The sequence below is a fragment of the Nipponia nippon genome, unplaced genomic scaffold (genome assembly GCF_047370975.1).
Source record: "Nipponia nippon isolate SJK-2023a ecotype South Korea unplaced genomic scaffold, ASM4737097v1 scaffold_2, whole genome shotgun sequence".
Taxonomy (NCBI): domain Eukaryota; kingdom Metazoa; phylum Chordata; class Aves; order Pelecaniformes; family Threskiornithidae; genus Nipponia; species Nipponia nippon.
Genome location: NW_028262336.1, coordinates 93,149,496 through 93,173,965, shown reverse-complemented (window position 1 = coordinate 93,173,965; position 24,470 = coordinate 93,149,496). Strand labels below are relative to the sequence as shown.

Sequence of the window (24,470 nt, the reverse complement as noted above, 5' to 3'; positions counted from 1 at the left end):
AAGAAGCTGGGAGGGGGCACAGCCAGGACAGCTGACCCAGACTGGCCAAAGGGCTATTCCATACCATATGACATCATGCTCAGTACATAAACTGGGGGAGTTGGCCAGGGGGGCAGTGATCACTGCTCGGGGATGTGCTGGGGATCAGTTGGTGGGTGGTGAGCAATTGTAGTGTATCACTTGCTTTGTCTATTATTATTGTATTATTATTATTTGTTTTTGTTATTATTATTATCATTATTACTATCACTACTATTCTATTTTATTTTACTTTAATTATTAAACTGTTCTTATCTCAACCCACAAGTTTTCTCCCTTTCACCCTTCCCTTTCTCTCCCCCATCCCACTGGTGGGAGGGAGTGAGCGAGCAGCTGTGTGTTCCTTAGTTGCTGGCTGGGGTTAAACCTTGACACTCCTTTCCTAATTATGTGAGCTCAAACTGGTTTTTATATTGTATTTTCATCAGTTATGATAAATAAGGAGCACTATACACTTGTTGGCAGACACTTGTTCCCAGGTGCTTCAGTGGATCTCATGCTGTGGATGGGCGGACACCAACATGTGAAAAGATCCCTGAATTCTATAAAAAAACTGTGCCTTACAAAGAGGCTTTTTGTGATGATGAAGAGTTTTTAGGTAGCATCCGTTTTATCAAGTACTTCAAGCTAAACTATGAATTATCCAAGAACAGCAATTAACCTGAATCTTGACCTATCTGTGAAATAAATGACTTTGTGACTGTTGAAGATAACTTAGGTAGACAAAGCCAATATTAATCAAATGCAGTGGTGTCAGCCAAGCCAGGAATATTTTTATAAGATTATTTCTTTATTTTTTATTTTCTGATCTCTACAAAGCAAACAAAATGGTCCAATCAGAGGACAAAAAATAGCTTTATTTACTGGTTCTGTCAGGCCAAATTTCAACTGTGCAGAGTTGACTTATAATTTTCTGCTTGCAGTAAATACTGTTTATGATTGAAAATAATCAATTTTTAGCTCCTATTATTAGAGATAAATAGATTTTGTGTATTAACTCCAGAGAGAGAATGAATGTGAGAAATAAAGTATGGTGGTGCGTTATAATGCAGCAGAAAAAGCCAAAAGAGTGAAAAATAGGAAGGAACTCAAGCTTCCCTGACCTCAAAACCCCAGATTCATAGCAGCAAGAGCAACAATTATTCTGATGGAAATGCAGGGTGGAGTATTTTGGTCAAAAATAAAGATCAAGAAAGAAAAATGCATCACTATATAAAAAGCCCACTACTGAGCTGACATTTCAACAATTGATATCTTTTTTAAAGAAAAGAAAAGAATATGAAATAATAGAATCATAGAATCATAGCATCGTTTAGGTTGGAAAAGACCTTTAAGACCATCAAGTCCAACTGTTAACCTAGCAGTGCCAAGTCCACCAATAAACCATGTCCCTAAGCACCACAGCTACATGCTTTTTCAATACCTCCAGAGATGGGGACTTACCCACTTCCCTGGCAGCCTGTTCCAGTGCCAGACTACCCTTTGAGTGAAGAAATTTTTCCTAATATCCAACCTGAACCTCCTCTGGCACAACCTGAGGACGTTTCCTCTAGTCCTATTGCTTGCTACTTGGGAGAAGAGACTGACCCCCACCTCAATACAACCTCCTTTCAGGTAGTTGGAGAGAGCGAGAAGGTCTCCCCTCAGCCTCCTCTTCTCCAGGCTAAACAATCCCAGCTCCCTCAGCCGCTCCTCATAAGACTTGTGCTCTAGACCCTTCACCAATTTCGTTGCCCTTCTTTGGAAACGCTCCAGCACCTTAATGTCCTTCTTGTAGTGAGGGGCCCAAATGCGAACACAGTATTTGAGGTGCGGCCTCACCAGTGCCGAGTACAGGGGGACGATGATTTCCCTAGTCCTGCTGACCACACTAGTACTGATACAAGCCAGGACGCTATTGACCTTCTTGGCTACCTGAGCACACTGCTGGCTCATGTTCAGGCAGCTGTCAGCCAACACCCCCAGGTCCTTTTCTGCCAGGCAGCTCTCCAGCCACTCTTTCCCAGGCCTGTAGTGTTGCATGGGGTTGTGGTGACCCAAGTGCAGGACCCGGCACTTAGCCTTGTTGAACCTCATACAGTTGGCCTCAGTCCATCGATGCATCCTGTCCAGATCCCTTTGTAGAGCCTTCCTACCCTCCAGCAGATCAACACTCCTGCACAACTTGCAAGTAAGGAAACTTACTGAGGGTGCACTCAATCCCCTCATCCAGATCATTGATAAAGATATTAAACAGAACTGGCCCCAGTATTCAGCCCTGGGGAACACCACGTGTGACTGGCCGCCAACTGGATTTAACTCCATTCACCACCACTCTCTGGGCCTAGCCATCCAGCCAATTTTTTACACAGTGAAAAGTACACCCATCCAAGCCATGAGCAGTGAGTTTCTCCAGGAGAATGCTGTGGGAAACCATGTCAAAGGCTTTACTAAAGTGCAGGTAGACAACATCCACAGCCTTTCCCTCATCCACTAAGCAGGTCACCTTGTCATAGAAGGAGGTCTGGTTAGTGAAGCAGGACCTCCCTTTCATAAACCCATGCTGACTTGGCCTGATCCCCTCGTTGGCCTGTACATGCCGTGTGATCACACTCAGGATGATCTGCTCCGTAGCCTTCCCTGGCACCAAGGTCAGACTGACAGGCCTGTAGTTCCCCGGATCCTCCTTCTGGCCCTTCTTGTAGGTGGGCATCACATTTGCTAACGTCTAGTCAACTGGGACCTCCGTGGTTGACCAGGACTGCTGATAAATGATGGAAAGTGGCTTGATGAGCACTTCCACCAGCTCCCTCACTACCCTTGGGTGGATCCCAACTGTCCCCATAGACTTGTGTGTGTCTAAGTAGTGTAGCAGGTCGCTGACCATTACCTGTTGGATTATGGGGGCTTCATTCTGCTCCCTGTCCCTGTCTTCCAGCTCAAGGGGCTGGATACCCCAAGAACAACTGGTCTGACTGTTAAAGAGTGAGGCAAAGGAGGCATTAAGTACCTCAGCCTTTTCCTCATCCTTTGTCACTATGTTCCCCGCCCTGCATCCAGTAAAGGATGGAGATTCTCCTTAGCCCTCCTTTTGTTACTAATGGATTTATAGAAACATATGTTATTGTCTTTTACGGCAGTGGCCAGATTAAGTTTTAGTTGGGCTTTGGCCCTTCTAATCTTCTCCCTGCGTAACCTCATGACATCTTTTTAGTCCTCTTTCGTTGCTTGCCCTTTATTCCAAAGGTCATAAACTCTATTTTTTTTTCCTGAGTTCCAGCCAAAGCTCTCTGTTCAGCCAGGCTGATCTTGTCCTCTGCCAGCTCGTCTTTCAGCACATGGGGACGGCCTGCTCCTGCAACTTTTAAGATTTCCTTCTTGAAGAATGTCCAGCCTTCCTGAGCTCCTTTGCCCTTCAGGACTGCCTCCCAAGGGCAGGAATCCTCTGTCAGCAAGGCTCCTAAACAGGCCAAAGTCTGCCCTCTGGAAATGCAAGGTAGCAGTTCTGCTAACCCCCTCCTTACTTCTCCAAGAATTGAAAATTCTATCATTTCATGATCACTATGCCCAAGACAGCCTCCAACCATCACTTCACCCAGAAGTCCTTCTCTGTTCACAAACAAGAGGTCCAGCTAGGCGCATTCCCTAGTTTGCTTCCTCACCACCTGCACCAGGAAGTTATCTTATCTTCCACACACACCAGGGACCTCCTAGACTGTTTCCTCTCTGCTGTATTGTATTTCCAGCAGACATCTGGTAAGTTGAAATCCCCCATGAGAACAAGAGGTAGCCATTGTGAGACTTCTCCCAGCTGCCCATAGAATATTTTGTCTGAGTCTTCATTCTGGTTGGGTGGTCTATAACAGACTCCCACCATGATATCTGCCTTGTTGGCCTATGAGATGGGACTATGAGAGAAATTAACCAAAAGTGAACGTATACTCTACTGTCCAGGAAGGACAACATTTAAGTGAATTCTTTATGCGAGACTGAGATGGAGAGTTTTGGCAGTGGTGTTACTTTTGTACGGATATAAAAGTTTTGATAAAAGTATCGTATGTACCTGTTGCAGTGGAGTTTCATCCAAAAGGCACAGGATCCAAGAAGTCATTTTTTTTGGTGCAAACCATGTTGTTGCAGGTAACAATATTCTAAAAAGCCAAGAAAAGTAAGAAACATTATATGGGTTTATCTTCGTATGGTGCACAACTGCAGCCCTTAAAACTATACATAAGACGCAACATCCTGATTATCAAGTCCTAAACTCAAATGCACTAAAAGTATTCATTTTAATAAATGATTGAGTATAGTAAAAAGGTTTTAACCTACACAGGATATGTTGGACAGTGGCAATGGTATAATCATACAGAAAATTACATTTCCCGTGTGAGAAACAACTACAAAATTATTCTCTGAAAAGAACTTCCTTTGCTGATACTAAGGGTTCTAACTTCTTTGGTGAAATAAATAAAATCTTTATCTGTCAGCCGATTTGACTCCAGTGGGCTGAGACTGAAAGAAAAACAGGCAGTGCGATACTGTGTTCTTGTGCACAAATTAAATTGCTTATCAAGGTAAAGAAAATGGCATTAAGTGACTACAACTAGCAATATAATTTGATCATTGATAATAAAGATGCTGTAAATATGCATGAAAAGGAAAAAAAAATCAGCTTTCAGAGCCCAAGTTCACATTTTTCCAGCCCTTGCAGAAAGAAATGTGTGCTTATTTTTTCCTATAGAAAGAATAAACCTGGGATAACTTTTCTGATCTGGCAGTGGTGCCTAACCAGATTTACTGGCTAAAGATCTGGCTGTTGATTTTCAGTCATCAAGGAACATTGAATTCTGGGCAACAGTTTTATGAGTCTATGACCAGTTGCACATGACAACCAATAACTAGTCTCCAACATTGCATCTGGGGTAGTGATCAATGAATTATCAGGCACTCAAACTACTTGACTCAGAACAGTAACAGATAAACCAAACAGCTTGGATCCAGAAGTACTTGTTATGTAGTTCTGCACAAACTGACATGAGTATGGCTCATACTGACTCCAGACCAGGGCAGATCTGTCTCCAGCCATCCTGAGCCTACTAGGGCTCATGTAGTTTAAGGATCTGGGACTAGCACAGACGTAGATAAATAAAAGGGCTGGCATGGACATCTCTATGAAATTTTACACTGAAAAGAGGAGAGAAGAAAAACAACACAAAGCTTCTATATTCTTATGCTGAGAAAATCTCCAAGAGTATGGATGGGATGAAAAAAAGAGATGAAAGACTGTTCCAAGGGTCTGTCTGGGTACTTGTTTGTCCTCTAACCTCCCAATTCAACAATAAGAAAACTAAGCTAGGTCACCAAAAAACACTATGTGAGAGGACTATTTAGAGAAAACTAAGTGGAAGAAATGGATTTTTCATTTAAATCTGAAAGCTGTGAAATCTGAGCTCACTTGTAAAAGAGAGTTCCCTGATCTCCGTGCAGCTCTTGCAAAATTTCTGTCTCCTGTGATTGCAAGTCTTTCCTTCTTTACAGAAAATGTTATAGTTTCTTTCAATTATAACAGCTGTCAAGGAAGGTCACGATTTCTGAAAAGAAAAGTTGGTCCTTTTCTATGGGAGGCTCTGAATATTGAGATAAACTATAAATTGATTCCTGTATTTAGTAGGAAGGCAGTGCACACAGCAGCGCAAGGGGTGATGTGTTCAGAGACGTCTGTTACTGAGAAGATGGGTAGATGCATTTTGAAACTTCGTTTTTAGCGTCTGCTTGGATTCATTCCCAGATATAATGAGTTGCAGTAATAGAGTCTGGAGTTCAAGAATGTATGTCTTACTCTGGCAAACTTTATTTCTGATATTCTGAAGTTACTCCGTGTTTAAACCAGTATAAATGAGAACAGAATGTGGCCCTATTTTATTTTTCTTATTATTTTAACAAGTCAGATAATTTGAGAACTCATAAAATAAGAACCCAAACTTTGATTCTAGCTCTTGGTATAGCATGTTTGTTAAGTCTGGTTTCTGGAAGAAAGTTCAAATCTAGTTGTATTTAACTCAGCACTTGCAGCTGTAAATGCCATTGAGTTAAAGTAGATGAAGAGCTTTTACAGATTAAAAAAAAAAAAAAATCAGTGCTTTTATTACAGTTGGTAATATGCAAGAGGAAATAATAAACTAGAAAAAGGAATAAATTGTGCACATCAGTGTCAGTGTCACCTGTTGGAATTCTGCAGCACTAACTTGTACAATGTCATTATCTCTACAGCAAATATCCATTTGTGTATAAAATTATCTATTTGGGTAAAAAATTATATCTTCTGTTTTCTTGTCCCCATTTGTTTTTCCACTTTGAAATCTGACACCTGTGATATAGTTTGTTGTTATTATTATTGCTTTGAAAATTTATGGTATATGCTTATTTAAAAGGACTTATACTGCAACTGGAAACTGGTAGGATTCAACTAATAAACAAAGGGAAAAAATGTTCGAATAGAATAGAATAGAATAGAATAGAATAGAATAGAATAGAATAGAATAGAATAGAATAGCATATTTCAGTTGGAAGGGACCTACAATGATCATCTAGTTCAGCTGCCTGACTAATTCAGGGCTGACCAAAAGTTAACGCATGTTATTAAGGGCATTGTCCAAATGCCTCCTAAACACTGACAGGCTTGGTGGAATGACCACCTCTCCAGGAAGCCTGTTCCAGTGTTTGACCATCCTCTTTGTAAAGAAAAGCTTCCTGATGTCAAGTCTAAACCTCCTCTGGTGCAGCTTTGAACCATTCCCATACATTCTATCACTGCATACCAGGGAGAAGAGATCAGTGATCAACAGCTGTTTTCGATCAATAGCTAGTTTTCCATTTCTCTTGGACAAATTTTGTCATGCCTTAAAGTAGTGTGACTGGGAACAACTTCTTCAGTAAGTCATTTAAAGTTATAACTAGACCCACAGGTATCTTCATCTACATTTTAGATGAACTCAGACAGACATTGGTGTTCTGATTAGTGAAATTAGCACTCTCTTTTATATTTCTCAATGAGAAAGTTCACAGAAGTGGTGGAAACTGCAGACAAGTTGACCTTCTAAGTTCAACAGACCAATACAGATCTTTCTATATCAGAAATAATATATTTTCTCGATGGTATTATGTCTGGCATTCACCTAGTGTACTATTTAAGATAACACAGTTTATGCTTAATGAATGAAATATTTCACAGTTATTCAAGTACCCTGAAGGAATCCCTATTCAGACCCAGATTAGATCAACACAGTGTTTTGGGGTCCAACTATGTAGTCCAGGGGTTAAAAAAGAATGAGGAATTGAGTTCTGCTTCACTGAAATGTCAAAATGAATTACTGGTTGAGTCACAAATGTCTTCAGGAAAACTCTCCCCATTTTTAGCCAAAAGTCCAGGACGACAGTTAGCCTCAGAATTTTTATTCAAATTTAAAAGAAACTAGAGCCAAACCGCAACTAGTGCTGTAACATGGGATTCATGTCTGGAGTTTTGGATTGGGTTGCAAATGTTTCCATTGCTTTGAAGGCATCTGTATTCGAAGTTTTATCTTTGCTTATAATAGTAAATGTTACTAGTTCTCTTAGGTTAAAATTACTAAAAAGCATTACAGTCACTCTATATATTCCTAAACATAGTAGAAGAGAACATACTACATATTAGCCGTCATATGATTTAGTTGACCTCTATAAATAGGTATGATTGGTTTAGGGGATCCAACACTTCGAATTCAGTTCTGGCACTATAATGTCATGGGATAGCATTAAAATATCAAGTTAGCATTCAGACAAAGTACCAAACAACCATGCTAGAACACTGTGTATTTTAGATTTAGTACAGCAGATTTCATCTGACATGTTTAGAGTTGAGTTTTACAATGGGAATTTAATGGGTATATGGCCTGCTAGTGACACATCCAATAATGAGGGGCACTGCAAGACACTTTCTGAACCATTGCTAATGCTTCCTAACCTTCCTTTGATTACTTGTATTTGTACTGCTGCAGGAAGTAAGGAAAACATAACTCCCACATGGGATTTACCTGTGGCTGTCACAGTCATGAAGAGTTACCCTACTAAATTGCTTCCAGAACACTGGCAGAGGGAGCACTTTGGCTGTCTCAAGCTGGTAAAAACTCTATTAGTGAACAATTTTCACGTATAGCAGCTGCAGGCAACTCCAACACAGAAATTTACCAATGCTTCAAAATGGATTATAGCAGTAATATTGAGAGAGCTGACCCTGTACTAGGCAAGTCACTGCACCAATCTTCGCCGCAGTCTACAAATCTGTAAAATGGGGAGAATGATAGTTCCCTGTTTTATAAGGTGCTTAGAAATCTAACATCACAACCTTATAAGATGGGTTGTTTACAACAGACGTATCAAAAGGGCATCAAACTCATAAATTTTAAATGAACATTAATGAGATAAAATGGATTTCCCCTGTTATAATCCAATTACATCATCACAATTAATCAGTCAGGGTTTTCTATTTTTTTTTAATTCTTTTTTTTGTGTGTGTGTAGGTGTTACTATAAAGCAAGCCTGTCTTTTATAAGATTAATGGAATACTAAAGAAGTTCCAGCAGCAGCAGCTGTAGCAATACCAGCACAGGCTGAAAGAACTGTGACTTACCCCAGTGCTTTTAAGTGAGGTATCAGTCAAACATAAGACTAGTTCACTTTATCAAAATTGCAAGATTGAAATGTCCCTTGCCAGTCACCTATTCAGAAATGCAGACAAATCAAAGACAAGCATTCTTAATCTGAAGCACTCCACAGCCTCTCAGCGTGGAGAATACAGTGGAGTGCACTATATACCTCACAGTTTGCAAAAGGTTGTGTTTAATAAATGCTATACAGGGTGAATATCTAGCTTGAAATCATATAAACAAGTAAAGAAATACATTTTTAGCCTAATCTCTATGTCTTCTATGAGACAACATAAAAGACCAATGTATGCATATGCCTAGGTGTTCTCAGGGTGAGAGGCTAAAATTATAATGAGGGATAATTTGTTTTCAGCTGCTTTCCCATTTAGGAGAAAACGTCTAAAATTCTGACTCCTGTGCATTGTTCCACTAAGACTTACACCATTTATGCATCAGTAAGGCCCAAGCTTCAGATGCAAAGATCAGAGATTGTGTGAATTGAACTATGGTAGTTTCATTACCTGAAAATTTCAAATTTTATTCATATATATCTGAAGTCTTCTTGACTTTGAATTTTTGTATTGTGATTCCAATGTGAGCCTGGAAAACTTTCCTGAAATGCTATCTATGTGCCACTCGCTTGCGCTGGCTTTCTATTGATATCAATAACAACATCCCCTTATGGACAATGGGGTAAATATTTGCTAGAGTAAATCATATGCTAATGGGATACATGATAAACAAGTTCAGTTTGCTGCTTTTATGTTTCTGTTCACATGGTTGTACACAACCCTTGCCCTCCCCCATATGTTAGTTTTCTATCTACAAACAGACTGAGCCTTGACTTTCAGTTATTATGTCAGAGATGTAGTTAAAACTATGGTGTTAGTTTGTGAAACCCATGACGGCAATGCTGCAGTTTCCTGATAGTAAAAAGAAAGAATGAAAAGAAGATAGACAGAAGTTTAATTCAGTTGACCAAATGTAGGAATCTACTGCCACTGGGGACACCCGGAAGAATCTGTCTGATTTAGCTGCCAGCTCAGAAGAGCAAGATTAGAATTCAGTTATCTTGATCTAGGTGACTACAGTCATATAAAATAGGGTAGGGCGATATTCTGAGACAGGCATCTGCATAGGCTACCAAATGCAAAACAAGACTTAAGAGAAAACCATTAACTTTTTGGAGTGGCCACAAGAGACCAAGCTGAACCCTTCACAATATCTAAAATGACATTAGGAGGCCATGGGGCAATTGAATTTTGCCCCAAACTTAGAAGACCATTCAGTTCACCCTAAATTAGTCACCTAGGGTAGGATTCGGTTCTTAAACATAGGTTTTTAATGTCATTTTAGGTGCCTTACAGCATGGCATCTGGCATTCAGCTGCTGGAGAAGTGGGTTTCCCTTAAATCCCATGACGTGCTTGTCAACCTTCTGCATTTCTAGGAAACTGAGGCAGTATGGCCAGCTGAAGTCTAGACAGGATGCTCTGATATCTAAAATGGCCACCAATGTCCATCAGCTGCTAGGGAAATGAAGAAAATAAAACTGACCATTTTTTTCATGAATTAAGCCAGAGAATAAAACATTAATTTATACCACTGTTAATGTTTCTCAGATACATACACAACTCCTTCTAGTTGATTCTGTGGCTGAGGATATGACCCAATACTCTCTGTATTTCTTTGTTCCATTTGTTCCTAGTATTAGAGATGCTTTGAAGCTCAGTTCTGCTAGAATATATAGTGATTTTGCAAACAGAAGTTTTGAAAAGTGAATAAGAACAAAGATTGTAAAATTCCTTTTTTCTCTAGAACATGTTAGTTTCTTAGCAAAGGCATGAATGTCCCATAGCTAAGCTGTTAATTAAGAAATGTTTTCTTTCTTTCTGTTAACAAATTGCTTACTAAAGAATACATTCTCATATTTACTCATTAGTCAAAATGTTACCTTCACCTATTAATCTTTGAACTGCAGTTTCTTTGGAGACATCTTCTTTCACCTCATACAATTTAAAGGATATGCGTGAATTTTGTAGATCTGGTTAATGACCATAGCATGTAATTCAGCATGCAGTGGCAACTGAACACTTTTCAGCTAAATATAAATCTTGAGATATACATAAGAAATTTACTCATGTTATGGGCATGTGAGAGTTTACTAGGAATAATGCAAGGATTTTTCATTCAGCAAGACAATAGGTGACCCTGGCCGAACACATTTCAGAAGGCTAATATTGTCATATTTATCTGACTTGTAATGATAAGTGAGATTTTTAGGCTTGTGTTTAGTCAGTTGATATGTATCTCACATAGTAAATAATCCCGCTATCACATGATATCCTATAAATTTATATCAAAACACACTGCTGTACTAACCCCTTTGTTGTCAAAATTCTTGGTATTTTTATGTTTCGCTTGACAAACTGAGGCCAATACCTGCACGCTCAAGGACATCAAACATAAAATTGGTTGTCTAAAGAAAAAGGTTACGTGTAAGATCCTTCTCAGTATAGTCTGGTATCACACAGCAGCAAGGGTGAGTGGGACTGGTTAGACAGTGAAAACTGATCTGTTGAGAAGAGATTATTAGGTCAATGGCAGAAGAAAAGTTCTCTTGGTTTGAAGGAAGATGGATGACGCAGAAAAAATTTTAAATAAGCATTCAAAATGCTCATAGCTTCCACAAATCAAAGCTACAAACCTTTTGAGGTTTGTATATTGCTTTTTGACACCCTTAAGCTTTATCCTATGATGTGTGAAAGTGCTGTAGACTCTTTACTGTTAATATAAAAAGGCAAACACAAATCAATACCTTCCTCTTTAGCAAGCAGCAATGTTGGACAAATCCTGTCTGTCCCCCGTTAGTGTATAATACTGCTTATTGGACGAAGATAAGATTGATTTACTTTCCCCTCAAATTCTCTTTATACATTTCCTTCTACAGTACATTCATTTTTGAGAGAAAAGTAAATGAATTGCTGGTTTAGAGGTGACACATAAATGTGGTGCAATATAAGACTGTTGACATCCTTCTGGGAGAACAGGGAGATTATTTCCATGAGGCTGTCATTCTTCTCTGTTCCTGCCTGAGTAACCAAAGCCTTTTCTTCTGTTCAAAAGACATTGCAGTCACAAACAATAAGCATGGAACATACCGCAAGGTTACTCTTATGCTACTTACGGAAAGAAGGCCAGGCAGTGAGCTCAAGAATTGAACCCCTCCATGGACCTAAGAAAGAGTTTTGGTTGTCTGCCAGAGCAAAGGTTTCTTTAACAGAACATGCAAGCAATTTGGGCATAATTACCCAGATGATCACCCTATCAGTCACCAGTTTAAATATTTTTGTCCTTGTCCTTTCTGTCTAGATCCTTCTGTCCTTGGGTGAGAGCAAATCATCATGTCCTTTCTGGAATCCTTTTTACTGCAATACAGGCAAATCTAATGATTTTGTGTTTCTTAATTTATAAACCCTTTTGCATTGCTGAATGCATTTGCTGATACTTTTAGTCATCGAATTGCAAATCTTAATTTATAATTTTATCAAATGTGATTAATCTTAAACTGTGGAAATTTAATCACTATGTTCTAGCAACACACACACACACACAAACCCAACCCCTTATTACTTCTTATATCATGCAGTAACTGACAAAGCAACATTTAAAGCAGTATCCCATAGTACATATGTGATGTTTTTTCTATGAGTGCTTTATCAGCAGACTTTCAAGGCTGAGACACAAAATTTATGTTAACTAAACCACAGACTGGACCTATATCCTGATCTCTCATACTGCTTAACAGTTGGCTTGCTCCCTAGCTCTAATTGTTGTCCTTAAAGCAAATCTACTATAGATGGGATCTTCACTCATGACAAATATTTGTGTAATATAGTCTTAAAAGCCAAGGATAATTTTTTAAAAACTTCTAGAAGCAATCTATTTCAGAACTTCACTATTTTTATTATTAGAAAGATTTTCCTAATACCAAGACTGAATCTTCTTGCGGCAATTTAAGCCCATTACCTCTTATCCTACATTGCAACCTGTTCTCAATAAACATTATTTTCTTTCATAGGAAAATGTGCCAAGACTATCTTTCAAAGCTGACTTTGTTACCGTTAATGTGAATTGAATGAGTCTAAAAATTTGTGAGGAATATTGTTTTTTGAGTATAGCGAAGACTGATAAATCTAAAGCACAAATAGAAGAAATACATAACTGCTATTTACCATGTGTCTCAGTGTCCTGGTTTCAGCTGGGATGGAGTTAATTTTCTTCTTGGTAGCCAGTATGGGGCTGCGTTTTGGGTTTAGGATGAGAACAATGTCGATGATACCCTGATGCTTTGTTTCTTGCTAAGTAGTGCTAAGTAGTTGCTAAGTGGTGCTCACACTGGTCAAGGACTTTTCAGCTTCCCCTGCTCTGCTGGGTGCACGGGGGGGGGGGGGGGGCGGGGGGCGGGGGGGGTGTTGCTGGGAGGGAGCACAGCCAGGACAGCTGACCCAGACTGGCCAAGGGGCTATTCCATACCACATGACATCATGCTCAGTATATGAGCGGGGGGAGTTGGCCCGGGGCGGGGGGGCAACGATCGCTGCTTGGGGGACGTGCTGGGCATCTGTCGGCGGGTGGTGAGCAATTGTAGAGTGTATCGCTGGCTTTGTATTACTATTGTACCATTATTACTTGGTTTTTTTTATTATTGTTATTATTACTATTACCACTGCTCTATTTTTACTTTAGTTATTAAACTATTCTTATCTTTAATTATTAAACTGTTCTTATCTCAACCCACGAGTTTTCCCCTTTTGCCCTTCCGATTCTCTCCCCCATCCCACTAGTGGGGGAGTGAGCGAGCGGCTGCGTGGTGCTTAGTTGCTGGCTGGGGTTAAACCACAACACTCAGAAAAAACTACATAAATGCTTTGTGCCTCCCTGTAAACTCATCTAATTGCAGACAATAACCTCTTTCTTCTTACCTTCTTTCCTCTGAAAATATACATGGACAGCAGTCATCATCAGTGAGTTGTCAGCAGGGCTGGTTGAAAATCTTCCATCAAAGCTATAACAAAAAATCAATATTTGACAGAAAGTCTTGTTTGTTCTTCTACCATTTTTTGTTCTGTGAGTGCTCCATTTTCTTAGCACTTTTTCTTTTTAATTCAAATATACCTTTTTCTAAAGAAAAGTCTCTTAAAACATTCTATCAGAAATCTGAATGTTTATTTTAATTCATAATCAATAACAAATCCCTGAACAATAATAATTATTATTATTTCTTTATTTTTGATCATAAAAGAGGACAAGATGCAAAAAGTCATTCTTGCCAGACTAAATATACTTACACACACGTGTCTGTGTATATTGATGTTTGAAGATTAAATTTTTTAAGGCATAGCAAAAATTTGGATAGTTATGTATTGATTAAAAAAAATCAATTTAATATAGTCTCCTTCTGGAGATAAATTAGCTATATGCATAAGTGACCCATAGTAAAGAGATTACTCTCAGAATAATGAATACTATGAACAGTTTCTAGGCATAAAATGCCTTTAGTTCTCCCACATCTTGTGAACACACTGTGAAAGAGGAAAAACCCCTATGTGCATCTTTTATTCCCCTTTTTTTCCTCCCTCTTTCTCTCAATAAATTGTCAGAGGACATTGAACTAGTTCGATCCTTGTGGTGAAGCTTTTCCTCTTTACAGAAATGGGCATGTCAAAAACTGCAAAAGCTGTAAAGTTATGTTATACCAGGATACAAAATGATATACTGGATCTTCTTAAACAAAACAAACGACCAGAGGAAGAGAGGGGGGAGCGCCAAACAAACCACCTCTCCCAAATTCTGGCCACTATGTTCAGATCATTTCTTCCTATCTAGTTCCCAGTCTAGCAAGTGGCTTCCTCCGGTTTTCGGTCAGCTTCCTGGGCTGCAGCAAACTGCACACAATCTTGCTAACTTTGCAGGAGAGTCTCCTTCTCTCTACATGTTTAGGTTTTATATCAGGTCTGATCTCCAAATCTCATATTCCTCCTTTGTCACTACTTCTTCTGTATACTCCTTTTCATGCTTGTCCCTCCTCAAAGTCATCAGGCTTCTCTCAGGAAGGTGTCATTGAAGATCTGCTAGTGGAGAAACCTGCTCTTATTTCCACCAGAATTGTGCCTTCTCTGGTGAACAGACAATGAGTCACTTTGCTGAAAAGAAACATCATACCTTAGGTTTCTTACACGTTACTTTTACCTGACATCCTTTGCTAAACCTTAGTACCTTTTTTTCCATCTTCTCTGGCCCTGTACTTTGTTGCTCAGTATATGTCAGCATGAGCCACCACTGACTCAAGAAAAAAAACCCAAACAATCCTACACTTCCTCTGCTTCTGTGTGTATTACTGTCCTCTCATTTGAGCTGGTGCACTTATCCGTACAGCTAGCCAGTGAACTGCCAGGAGGAAATAAAGTGGGTTAAAATCTTTTGGGGGCGGGGGGCCGGGGAGTGTAGAAGAAAAAGAGAGAGAATTTCAGTTTAGTTCAGTTATACAAGGTGGGCATAGCACACCTTTTTTCAATTGCAGTCTTGATTTATGTTGCTTTAAATTGAGCATCAGACAATGACATGGATAATTTAGGAGTTTGCAGGAAAATAAGGAAGGATAATTTCCTTTTTCTAAAACCTGGAAACAGGCTTAGATGAGACCTTCAAGTGTGTGTAACAATATTGACATTCATTGTGAGTGTTTCTAGTTTGAACATCAGTTAAATTAACATCAGTGGCCAGCAGAAAACCCTTTTAACTTTAAAACCAGGTGAATTTCTCTACAGAGAAGTCTCAATCAATGTTCATTTTCTATTGTAAATTCAGGTTTGGAATCAGTGCTCAAACCAGCATTCTCTGGTGCTGAATGTGGGAATTAGCACTTTAAACTAGTGTAAAAATCTTGGGCTGTTGATTAGAAATGAGTCTATAAAAAATGCCAATGATGTCCTTATCGTGCAAATAGATGTTGGAACTTCACTCTGTGTTGAAAGGAGATAATTAATTCTTTTGGAGAGTTCACAACCATGAAGATGATTTTGATTCTTCCTGGGGAATGTTTGTTTTTGGGGTTTTTTTTCCTTCTGTTACCTGGCTTATCCCTCAGAACTGCTCTTTTCCTTTCTTTACATCTATTTTAGCCAAAAGGTACATTCTTCCTTGAGGACTAGTGACCTCATGCAGTTGTGCATTTCGAAGGTTTATCTTTAATGTCTGAAACAGATATCCCGTATTCTTCTTCAGCGCAGTATCTGCTGCCATAGGCCTACATATGGTACCCAGGAGAAAGAAAAAAGCTTAATCTATAGAACGTTCTGTTGACAGTACTAACTGTAGCTAAACACCCCTTGATGCCACCTACACACAGTTAAAAATACTTTAGGTTAGAACGTCAAATGTTAAAAATGCAGTTAGAAAATCTTAGAGTGATTCGTATCAGAAAAGTACTTTGGAGATAGTCTGGTGCAACTCTGTGGTCAAAGGGGGCCAGTTTCAAGCCCTGTTAGGTCAAGATCTGAATATCTTCAGTGGTGGAGATTCCACAGCCCCCTTAGGCAACCTGCTGTGATATTTGACACCCCTCACTGTTAACAATATTCTTAATACATATTTTGAATTGTTGCTACTCACATCTGTTGTCTCTTGGCCTTTCACTGTGCACTTCCAATAGGGTCTTGCTTTGGGTTTTTATACCATCATGATAGGTAATTGAAGACAGCTTAGTACATGTTTGGCCTTCTTTGCCAACTCACTTTCAACTTGCTCTCTCATAGGTCCCTTTCTGCAAAGCTATATTCTAGCTTGTTGGGACTGAACCACTACTATTATTAGCAATGCTAGCAATGTAGATATTGCCAGTTGAGGAATCAGTCACTGGTGAGACAGACCTTATTTACATGGTCGTTTGTTTCACACTTATAGGACATCTAAAAATGTTCAAATGATAAATGTCTTTTGATGGTGACTCAGTGTTCTGTTTTAAGCAGTTCTGCAGGATCTCTGCTTCATCTGTGTGTTGCACAGGGAACAACACAGAATTTATGTATTGTGTAGTGAACAAGACAGAAAATAGCAGGAAAATAATATGGTCTTATCCTTACTGCATTTGATTGCTGCCTTGCTGAATTGGACTCTTTCTTACTCTTGGCCACGCAGTTCTTACGTAATGCTTGATAATCACTTCAAAGAAATTGCTCACAAGTGTTTGTTAGCAATGTGCTCCTCATTTTTTTATTTGGTAATCTAAGTTCTAGTTTGTAGAAGTGTTGAACGTTACCAGCAACACAAACCGCCTTAAATCTGTGCTTATCTTTGCAACTGTTCAGTATTGTTTTCTGTCTCGTCTCTTCTCTCTGTTGCTCTCTGTACACATACCCATATACCCGTGACATGCAACTGAGATTAGTCCAAGTGTCTAAGAACTGACTGGACAATATACATATAAATAAAGCATTTAAATGAGTAACCATCATGAAGATGAAATATGCCTTCCTTTTTGTCCAGTAAGAATAGCACATTTATCACTTATGCAGTAAAATTTATTGTGACTTTAATAATTTTCCTTATTTACAAATGCTTGCATTTATTTTGGGGTTCAGTAAGTAAATACACTGATGATAATTAGTAACTCTAATTGGTTTTATAATGCATATTTTCAAATTTTTGAATTAAAAAAATTTAAAATTTATCTGTTAAAACCTTGAAAGCCAATAGGATGAGGAAAACTGGATATCAATATAAGGTTGATGATTCAATAGCCTTGGAACAGTGGATAATTTTCCATGCATTTTTAAAGGGTATTACGATAAAATTGCAGTGCCAACAAAACAGAAATGCTTCTGAGTTCAAAAGGATTTGGAACAAGGGAGGGAGGATTGCTTTGAAGGGAAAAAAAAAAAAAAAAGCTGCACAGAGCCATAAATAACCACAAATGAGATACTTAGATATTGTGTCTTTGGTGTTTACTGCAATGAATTTAGAGTGAATAATGAATCTATTTATGTCGTGGTGACCAGGCTCCTTGTTTGGTAGAGAAGTCTGTTTGCTGAAGGAGATTTTTAGGTGGTAGGCCTTATTTAGATAAACTTTTTAAAAATATCAGGATTAAAAAATATTTTTATTTCTTGTTACAAACTAACACAAAATATGATTATTTCCCAGAAGGTAATTATACCCTTTAAAAACCCACAAACCGAAACCACAAAAAACAATCAAAGAAACAAACAAACCCACTTCTGACACAAGAAGCAAAGTAATACTTATAGCTATTGTTTTTCAGAAAACCCTCAGTTGTCTGCATTTTTCAAAAATTAGATTTATGTCTGGTAGTATCTTTGTCAGAAACACAGCATCAGCCAAATAGCATGGAGCAGCTTCCATGTCATGCCAAGGGAAGAATAAAATCTTTATAGTTTTGAAAGCTGTAAGAGGCTTACTTTAATATGTAGGCAGTGCTTTTTGAAAAGCCACAGAGCACTATGAAAGTGCACACTTTATTCTTGAAATAGCTGTGCTAGCCAGAGAATTTCTCAAGCAGTTGAGGGAACAGTCTTCATAAAGAGGAGTCTATTTAGTGGGCCCTCTCATCATTGCCAAAGAGTAGGTAACAATAAATGACACAGTCACACATGTCATGGAAAGTTTTATCTTAGTGATGATGCAGACGGGGTATATTTGTTAACTTTCTGAGGTTGGGTAGAGACATCCTCATGAACGAGCAGCATACTGTATGTTTGATCATGCATGTGCAACACAAAACAGAGCAGAAGGGACAAGCTCCGTAGCATATCTGACCTTGCAACAGTGTTTATACTGTGATTTTGTTTTAGAGAGTAAAACATATTCTGGCTGGGATCTGGCTGGATCCCAGTATTTTATCGAATTAGAATTCCCAGTGTAACCTGTGGCAGTTTTGTAGGAAGGGATTACAGGATTTAAAGGTAACATCACAAAGATTAAGACTCTGTGATCTGAGCCTCATGCCCTACCTCTTGAGTTCCAGAAGTCTTTAGAATAAGCTTATGGATACTTTATGGACTTAAAAATTATGGATAATGAAAACAATTCCTAATATTGTCTTTATTTTTGAGAAATAGCAGAGAATTGAGGATTTGGTTCCCTTTTCCCAGTAAAAGTTGTTTGTTTTGTTTTTGTTTGTTTGGCTTTTTTTTAACCCAAACATCAGAGAAAGTCAGAGCAGTCAGGGTTTAATACCTCTTTTACAACTTAAGGAAAAGAAAAGGAGAAATAGAAACATGAAAGCAAAGAGGCTCATTAAGAGGATAGCTTTTTCTTTTTCCACTGACACTGGATCATTTTCTTACTCTCTACTCAGAGTAATGGAAACTATGACATATTACACTCAGCAGCTACTCAAAGTCAGAAATAGCTCCTATTGAGCATAGCTCCTTACATCTGGCAAAGAAAAAAAACCACAACTGTCCTATATTTTTCAATTGATCTCTAAAATTTTCAAGTAATTTTTGCCTCATTGTAGAAAGAAGAGCTAATTGGTGCCTAGCTTTGCTTTTTAATAATTTATTCTCAATTTGATATATTCTTTCCCGTTTTTTGCCTTTCATATTTATTAATCTAAAACTAAACACATTCTCTAGCAGTGCAGCTGTGGCAACATCTATTCCTTTAAGCCCAAATACTGAACTCAGATGTTCATATGAAACTCATTAAATGAGTACAATCTCCTCTGACATTCACAGCTGCAGGCAGTTGGCCCTACTTGTTAATTTCTTCACCACCACAGATCACAAAAAACCATGTTGGATCCACTGTATTCTGTGTGTCGTTCTATGAACTGACATAATAGAATGATGCCAAGAATAAAGTTGGTTTGTTTTTTCAGTTCAAAAAGGTGTCTTCTGCGATTGCTATGTAAGCAAGCATAGAAATAGATTTGCTGTTCTGAGGTGAAATACATATTGTTCTCCATGACATATTGTTTTTCTTCTGCTCCCTCATCTTTTGCTTTGTATACATTCTTAGGGGAACCCATTCAAATAGACATTGTTTATTTCCCTGAGTCCTTTGCCTTCCCAATGTGAAAGGTAAGCATTTTGGAGTAGGATGCTTCCTTCTCTGTAAGTACAGAATACAGCCAGTTGGGTCCTGATACTCCCTGCATCTTGTGCACCTCATACATTTTGTGGTTCTCATCCCTGAAGAACATAAGCATAGTTTTTCATTGCAAACTGTCATATATTTCAAAGGCATCCAAACAATTCTTGTGTCAGCTAGCTTGACTTTGAAGTCTAGGTGAACAGTAGAGGCTAATTTTCTCAATTTCTTGCACACAGTCTACTCCATAGCTTGCATTAAATTGTTCAGAACTACAGTGGATATCTCCACTTTATGCTGCTATGTGAACGTGCTATGGCATACCTTTAGCAATATAAAGGAATATACCCTGAGTTAACATAGATAAGGTAAGATATAAAATTTGGTTCAAAACATTGTTTTTTTTCCATTTATTAAGCCACCTGGAGCTAATTTCCTACGTGCCAAATGTATACACTGGCTTTCAGAGCCAAAAGATCAGTGGAAAAAAAGGACAAATCAATTTTAAAGACAAATTTGAGCATTTTACATTCTTCTTTTCTCTCTTTTTCCATGACATATTACAGTCATTTTGTTTCATTGGCAGCTCTTCAATTCTGGCAATTCCACACTGCAAAATTATCTGGAAGGTACAATTTCCCTCTACCTTTCTCTTTCTTTGGCCTTATGCATTTTAAGTTGTTGAGTTTCTATCTGACCTCTTATCTGTACCACATGAATGTTATTGGCTGAGGCTGATGTCATTTAAAATTGCATATATCTCACATTACATTTGAAACCTTTGCCTTCTTGAGATGGAATATGTGGGTTTCCTTTTTTTTTTCCCCTTTAAGCATAGCTAATTTTATAGCTCACCTTACTGTATTCTGCATCACTCTCACCTGGACTTCTTTGAGTTCAACGTCTTTATATTAATATAATGAACAGAAGTTATAAAAATTTAAGAGAGACTTACTCTGCGATAGAATATTACATTCCTTTAGAATTATGTTCTATTATGTTCTATTATTATAGCCATATATGCAAAAATTCTGTTGACTTTCTCAGTGATCCTCTGAACTTGTCTGGACAGCTTTAAAGATGAAACCATTATTATGCCAAAGTCATATTTGATTTTTCATGTTTCAACTTTTCAATTAATTTTATTCTTGGGGAATGTTTATTATTTTATTTTGTGCTAGAGTGGGTTCTAACCCATTAACACATTTTATACATTTGTCGTTGTAAAAATAAGCTGCATTTAAGGTATCAGAATTACTTCCATTATAAACTACTTTCATCCATAGTTTCTACTCACAAGTTTCTGTAAATTCAACATTTGAGGTAGAAAGTCATTAAAACAAAAAAATAATTTTAAACAGATTTTGAAGACTTTCAGTTCTTCTATATCTTAGAAAGAAGAACTTCAATATGGTAATGAAAAGTAAGAGATCTCATCCATAAACAAGTATGGCTTGATTTTGAAATTTCAGACTTCAGAGACAAGAACAATGTAGCTCTCTGTTAAGCAGCAGTACTTCAATTTGAAAGAAAAATCTAGGTCCAAGGGGTTTTTGGTTTGATTTCATTTGGGTTTTAAATATAAATTCTCCATTTTTAATTATATTTAATTAAAGTAAGATTTTCTGAAATACCCACTTGAAGTGTTAGGTATATTCATATGATAAATTGATATCATAGAATTTGATATAAAACTGATAATTGATGAAAAATTTGTTTTGGCCTTCTATATTATGTAGAGGAGTGAAATCTCAGTGCTGATCTAGTCTGATAGCCAGTGTCAGAACTAGCTAACTAAACAGCATATTAGATCAACATCATGTGTTTTCTGAAAACTCAATTTAAGCTGGTAAAGATATTTGGCAAATTTATGGGATTTACAAAAACTTGCCTCGATTGGTCAAGAAATTTCCGAGTTACAGTGGTATTGAAAGGAGTAAAAAAAGACTCAGTGCTATTGAAAATAAGCTTATGTTTTGATACTTCATATGTTTCAAACTAGGTTTAAAGTACTTCACATTCCTACATATACTAAATAAATAAACAAGGGTCAGTCATCATATTGGTTTAAAATTTGTAATATTTCACATTTAGACAATCAGGGATTTATTCTATTTTCTTTCTGTTGAATGCCACTTTGGGATATATTTGGTTTTCATTTTCAGATGTGTCTGCAAATGTGCGTCCAGAAAAACTGTAGCATTTTTACTTAAAATGAAAAGAGGTATTTTCAGATAAATTCTTATGCTTAGGAGATGACTAACTTGAAAGTTATGAAGACTTTCTTAAAAAAAAATGGAATAGCTAGTGATACAGCTATCAATAGCTCAGCTTAGGATGCTCTGTCCAAAATGTGTATTTTTTTAACATTAAATTGGACTACTGGCTCCAGCATTGTAGAACTACGTAGTAAGTTACCGACAGAAACAGAACAAGCTGTACTACTTGGTATATCTACTAAGTCTAATGTCTATAAGGTTACTCTAAACTGTAACCTTCCAAGCTGGGAAATCTGACAGTATTGTCACACGTTTTTTTCACCCCTTGTTTTCTTCCCAAAATCAAAGCCCACAGATATGGCTCTCTCTGTCTACGCAGGGGTTCTCTGATTTCTGGAAAGGGTTAGGAATCCGGTAGCACTTACAGATCTCTGTTGTTTTGGTTTGATTTTTATTTTTGGCCACAGGTACTCTCTGTCACTCTTCCCTAGGGCACAGGTAGTTCTCCTGAGATACATAAACCTGAAGGGAGGTTCAACGTATCTTGCTTGCTCTCTGAGCTGCATCTCTATTCTGTAAACTGATGCTGCAAATTACTCATGCTTCTAAGAGAGCAACACCATAAAAGACTCAAGTGCAAGATTCGCAGATGCTTCACTGAAGAAATAACTATTTATGATGTCAGGTGATACTCAGCATGAGGAGGAGGAGGAGTGAAACTGACAGTAGGACATTTTAAGCACCAAAAATGAAATAGATTGACAATAGCTAGCTCTGGATGCACATCACAAACATTTAGAGTGTCCTAATCTGGGACAGTTCAGTTTATCCTATCCCTACCATACTGTCAATACATGCAATAGAATGAGCCAGTACATAGCAATGTTGAAATAGTCCTTGATTTTCCCTCATAGTCTGATACTGTATAGCTGGAATTATCAAAATTACTTGTCTATTTCAAGTATAGATAAGAAGCAAAATGTGGCCAGAATGGTAAACTATAATTTCAAAGGTTTATTTTCCAAAGAGGACATTTGCTCTTTAATACATTACACAAAATTAACAAATCTCTGAAACAGCATTATTATCATCCAGTTTCTGCTTAACTCTCCTAACATACATGATAAGCTGCATTTTATGTTTGTGTTCTTGTTTTCAAACTGGATTGGTAGCTTATTTCCTTTACTAATCCAGAAGCTATTAAGCACAGTGGATAGCTGGACTTTATCTGAGTACATAGTTTCCTTTGCAGAATGGTTTTAAGGAATAAGATCGCATTGTTGTTGGTAAAGGCAACCTGGGAGCTAAAGGAAACAAAACAAGATCATCATAGTGTCTTAGTCTATTTACATAACTGTTAGCACTTTTCATTTTTCAATTTTACCCAATAATATAAAAAATCTTTTTTTTTTTTCTTTTTACCTCCAAGGCAACATGAAATGATAAAGAGAGAAAATGTTCCCAGGAAACGGGACTGTTAAATTCCTTGCTTGATAACAATAGAAAGAACACATTCACTGAAGCACTTATTGATGTTTCATTGACTTGAAACAAAGAATTAGAACCCACAGGAAACTCTTAAGTATGATCTATATCAGAGATCTGTTATTGTGAAGAAAGTAAATTACAAGCCACTTCTGCTACAGAAAAAAAATGCTAAGAAAAATCCAGGAAGAAGATTCATCCTGCTTTCTCCTTTCACAGTGGTGTGCAGAATGTGACATCTGTTAGACTATTTTCAGCTCATTTCCTATAATAAGAAAACTCTAGATAAATAACTTTTAGATTATAAATTATCTCAACATTAGTTTTGAGGAAAAAAATACTTAGAAGTTTCTTTCTTCAGTGTACATGGCCAAATGGTTTGCCAAATACTGTATTTCATATCCCTTCTCTTTTCATATCTTTGAATTTATGTTTACACTGAGAATTGTCATAGAAAATGAAAGAACTGCAAATCTTTCTACAGAACACTTTTTTAATGGTTTCTGAAATCAAACCGGACCATTATGAGAAACTAGTCTGATCTCCACGCAGATGCATGGCATTTCTGCAAATAAACCTTTTGCTGTATATACCCGTTTTCCCAGATTCAGACTCCTAGACACCCTCCCTGCATTACTGCGCATAGAAGTAGATTCCTGATTTCCTGATAAGCTTGAGGGGTGGGGAACTACCCATGCCAACCAGGAGTGAGATGCCTATACTGAGTTTTGCTCTAAAGAGACACTTAGGAGAGCTGCCACAGAGACCAGCTACAGTCTATTCAGGTCCTTCCCCAGGCATGCTGGAGATTCCAGGATCTTCCCTAGACAAAGCCAAGCAGGGACCTGAACTTTGACTACCTTCCTTGAGTACTATAATCATAAATCTTGAGCTGTCTCCCATGCTGCCCATCTCAGGCATACCAAATGAAGACAAAATACTTAAATACT

The 24,470-nt window shown here is 37.8% G+C and overlaps 1 pseudogene; it reads right to left on the bottom strand.

Annotated features, from left to right (window-relative positions):
- LOC148055873 (uncharacterized) overlaps positions 1 to 24,470 on the bottom strand; it is a 93,400-nt pseudogene that overhangs the window by 3,586 nt on the left and 65,344 nt on the right.